Genomic DNA, 5,093 nt, shown 5'->3' with positions numbered 1-5,093 from the left:
GAGCACGTTTCAAAGCAAAGAAGTTTTCACGTTCCTGCTTAATTTTTCTGAATCCAAGTGTCCTCAAGCAGTTGTTTTTACAACAATACACCCTACATGCCTCTCTCAATGCATTGCGATGCAAAAACTTGTCTTTTCTTCTCAAGGGAGTGGTTGTCTCCACACGAATAGGCTGAACTAATGATGGAGAAACTGGAACATCGGTATCAGAATTTGATAAATTAGCAAATAGTGGGCTTGTAACATCATCATCACTGATAGATTGGCTCAGACTTTTAGGAGTGAGTACGGATACAGGCACTTGTAAAGAGCAAAATGAGCTTGAGAGAGACTTTTGTTGCCCTGCCATGACTAGGAACTTCAAACCTCTAAGTTTTTCTAAAAAACAATGGTCTAAGCTACAAAGTGGAGTGTAATCTCAAATCCAAATAACTTACTTTTAATGCTTAAATTCAAAAATAATAATATTAATATAAATATTAAAATTTATTAATTATTATAAAAGATGGGACTTAAAAGATGAGAGGAAGTCCTTTTTAGAGACACATTCCAAGGGTCTGCCGCTAAGAGAGCCACAAGAGCATTTTTTTTAATTTGGAGCATTTTTCTTGAGTTTAATTCTGTAAGGTATGCATTTTCTTGATTACTTTGTTATTTGTTACAATTTTAAATTTTTATTTCATTGTCATTTGGTTCAAAGTTTGCTATGAGGAAATTATGGCTAGGAAGAAAAACAAAAATATTATCTAAGAAGGTAAGTGATTTCAAAAATGGACTTTTTTTAAAAAGGAATTTTTTTGAAAGAATTGTTTGTCTTTTAAATACACAAAAATACCAAAATGAAGATTTCATACGTAAATTAAGAAAAAAAGAGGTTGAAAAAATAATATTTTATAAAATAAAGATTTAATCAATAATTTTTAAAAATTATAATGACTTCATTTTTGAAAAAGCTAAATCTTGATTTGTATTCTGGAATACAACACAAAAATCGATAAGTCGCCATGTTTCTTGTGTATTAAGTAGTTTGTATTCTAGAATACAAAGCTTGAAGTCACATTTTTTTAAATTTAACACTTATGCACTTTGAGATTGTATTCCAGAATCCATTGCTTGTACAAGTTGTATTTTGGAATATAGCTTCTCTCAACACTTGAGTTGTATTCCAGAATATGAAGCTTTTACAAGCTGTATTCAAAAATATATTTTTTCTCTGTACTTGAGATTGTATTCCAGAATACACAATTTCAACAAGTTGTATTCTAGAATACAACTTCTCTATACTTGAGACTGTATTCTAGAATACATAGTTTCAACAAGCTGTATTCTAGAATGCAACTTCTTTCTGCACTTGAGTTGTATTCCAGAATACACAGCTTCAGCAAGTTGTGTACTGGAATACAACTTCTCTCTACACTTGAGTTGTATTCTAGAATACAGAGCTTCAATAAGCTGTATTCTGGAATACAACTTTTTTTTACACTTGAGTTGTATTCCAGAATACACATCTTCATCAAGTTGTATTCTGGAATACAACTTTTTTTTACACTTGAGTTGTATTCCAGAATACACATCTTCATCAAGTTGTATTCTGGAATACAACTTCTCTCTTCACTTGAGTTGTATTCTAGAATACACGGCTTCGGCAAGCTGTGTTCTACTGTAAACCAAACTCAATGTAAACCATTAGAATAGACCTTCATGCAAAAAAGATTTGCTTTTTATCTAATTTTAGAAGACATGTAAAGAAAGCAAAAGCTCTCGAGTTCGCGTCGCGCGCGCGACTAAAAAACAGCAAACTGTAGTTTTCACATAAAAAACAGAGGAGGAGCAGCCCGGGAGTATTTCAACCAGGTGTCCTGGGGTTTTACCCCCCTTTTGAAGCCAACGGAACGGTCAGAATCTCCATCAGAGCAACGTAGCAGAAGATAGATTTTGGGATAAAGCAAAAGCTCTTGAGTTCGCATCGCACGCGCGCGGCAAAAAAACAGCAAAACTGTAGTTTTAATATAAAAAACGGAGGAGGAGCGACCTGCAAGTATTTCAGCCAGGCGTCCTGGGGTTTTACCCCCCTTTTGAAGCCAACGGAGCGGTCAGAATCTCCATCAGAGCAACGTAGCAGAAGATAGATTTTGGGGGTAAAATTTTCTCAAATTGTGTTCAAGAAAGAGGTTCTGTAAGTACTTTGATGATACAAAGGATCCTAATTGTTTTGGGTTTAATCTATTCATCTCTTAGTGCTTTCTCCTCTCTTTTATATCTGTGTATTGTGGTTAGAAGCTTCTTGTGAGTTGTATTCTGGAATACACAGCTCTAGAAAGTCATTTATTGAAATTCAATTACAAAACACATCTTTGGAGGAAACAACCTGTTGTATTCTAGAATACATCTCTCTCTCTCCCTCTTTTTCTCTAGTGTGCTGAGGAGCTCTCTCTCTTACATTCCTATCTCATGTTTGCTTACACATCTAGGTCCGTTCTTGCATGGAGGTTAACACACACTCTCTCTCTCTCTCTCTCTCTTTCTCTCTATGTCTATTTGTTCTCTTTCACTTTTTGTCTTTCTCGTTTGTTTGCCCTACATACATGTTTACTAATCTTAAATGTTGTTTCATTTAACAAATCATATTTTTGAAAAATATGATTTTATCTCTATTTGTTTATCTTAGCAATGAGATAATGATTTTTTATTGTCTTGTTTAGGTTTAAGATGGCCTCACCAATACGTGATGCTCGAACTTCTAAGAAGCAAAAGAAAAGTAATCAAGCAACTGCATCTGTCCCTGTGGGTGGCTCAGGACGTTCAGGAGTCTTGACACCTTCTCGATCTCAACCTGCTCCAGTTAGTCCTCACTTTCAAGCACCTCGAGTGACTGTGACTCTTCCAAACCCTGATAGACGTCCAAGTGAGCCAAGAAGACAACTTTTAGCAGCTCACCAGTTTCCAGAGTTACAAGATCAACCACCATCAAGCAGAATGGTTTTAGCTACTCATGGACTTCCTCCATCATCTCAAGGAACCACACCTTTAACTCAACATCAGCAGAAAAAGTCTTCAAGCATGGAAGCTACAACTCTGTGGAGTAGTGCAAGAGGTAAAGCACGAGAAGGATTTGCTTGGACAATTCAATTTGGCATGGTAGGTAAGCACAAGACAATCGTTGAGCCAAACACACCTTTCCTTTCTATTGCGGAAGAAAAAGGAGACTCTGAAAATACAAAGTATTTAACTTATGGTCGCATTGTTGAAGTCAAAGAAAGTATATCTCGTGGGATCATTCATCATCTGGTAGACAACAACAAAGGAAAGTTTCTTGCAGTTAGAGTTTTCTCTGCTAATTTTCGGCTTGAAGAGATGAATCCTGTTTCTACCCAGCAAGAGTTTAGAGATGCAATGATTACTCGCAAACGGGTATGGATATCTTTCTCTCGACCTTTTTTTCATTAGTGTTAAAAAAATTTCTTATCTTTGTGTATTCTAGAATATGTAGAGAACTGTTATTCTTTTTTAAGTTTGTTTGAGTCATGTCTTTCAAACTCATATATTAGAATACGTAGAGGTCAAGTCAACTGTAGTTTGCATGTATTCTAATAAACATGAATTTTGTCTAGTCTAGTTTGTATGTATTCTAGTATACACGTAGTTCAAAAAACTTCTTGTCTTTGTGTATTCTAGAATACATTGAGAACTATTCTTTGTTTTTTAGTCTATTTAATTCTTGTCTTTTTAGCTTATATCTTGAAACACTTAGAGGTCTAGTCAAGTCTAGTTTGTATGTATTCTAGTATACAAGAAGTTTGTCTGCTCTAGCATATGCTAGAATGCATTCTAGTATACAAGAAGTTTGTTTTGTTTAGTTTGAATGAATTTTAGCAAGAAAGAAGTTTGGCTTACTTTTTATGTCTGGTTTAATGAGTTTACCATGTATTCTAGTATACAAAGAAATGGTTAAAGTGTTCTTACTTTTGCATAAGTTACTCTTTGGTTCTTACTTTTAAGTTCACTCTATCAAGTCTTAAAATCCTCTTCTACTTAGAATGACTTTTTCTTTTTCTTTTTTTGTAGTCTTTTTCTGAAGCATTTCAAGAGCATCATGATAATTTGTACAATTCCAACCACTCCACTGATGATTCTGATTATGAAGAGAATGAAGGTACAGACATAGATGACTCAGAAGAAGATGTTGAAGTTCTTGAAGAGACTTCTGGGTCAAAGTCTCAAGATGTGAGTGATACTTTGCTTTCTGGACCTGGAGCTCCAAAGTCTGATCCTTCAGAATCTTCTGGTCTTAATACCATAAGAAATAAAGCCAAAAAGTTTCATATGGTTGATGAGAGACCCTTAATTTTACTAGTGTCTAATATAGAACGTCCTCCATTAGATCCTGTTTCAAATAAGAGACCACTAGAAGTTCGAACCATTGTCCCTGGACATGTGAGTAATCTTAAAGTAATGATGAAGGAGAAACCAACAACAAATGTTTTACCCCTTCTTGTTCTTGTGGATAAGTCTTCTTGTGTTAAGAAAGAGAGTTTTGAGAGATCAAAAATCAATCAATACAAATACTTTGTCTTGGGGGGAACTCACTCTCTCATTGCTAAAAAAGAGTTATGTGCTGAGTATCCTCATGTAGAGAGCTATAAGACAGTCCTAGCATGGGTCTATGCTGGGTTAGGTGATGATGATGCAAAGCTACTTGCCCTTGATCACAACATTGATTCCGAGATGCGACTATCCATGTCTTTCTTACAAAAGATAAGATTTTTTCACAATGAGTGGATCAATCATATTCAGCAAGGTCATAAAGTTGATGAAGCTTTCAAAATCAAGCTTTGTGAGCAAGTTGGTCTTGTCACAAAGAAGTCAAGCAAAGCTGGACGCTCTGGAAAAACAAATGTTCGAGGTCATGACAATTTCTTTCAGTTAGCCTTTCGTGATGGAGAGATATGGGATCTACAAGAAGACATTTTCAAGCTTTGGGAGGAAGGTAAAATCAAAGGGCAAAAAGTAAAGCTCCCACTTGGAAGTCAAAAGGGCAAAGGAACAGGGAATGAGGACACTTTGAAGCCAATTCCTGAAGAAATGCGTATTAC

Source organism: Cibotium barometz, chromosome 51, assembly GCF_041138505.1.
Source record: "Cibotium barometz isolate CiBa-2024 chromosome 51, ASM4113850v1, whole genome shotgun sequence".
NCBI classification, from domain to species: domain Eukaryota; kingdom Viridiplantae; phylum Streptophyta; class Polypodiopsida; order Cyatheales; family Cibotiaceae; genus Cibotium; species Cibotium barometz.
The sequence above is the reverse complement of the archived record's forward strand: the minus strand, read 5'-3'. Positions refer to the sequence as shown.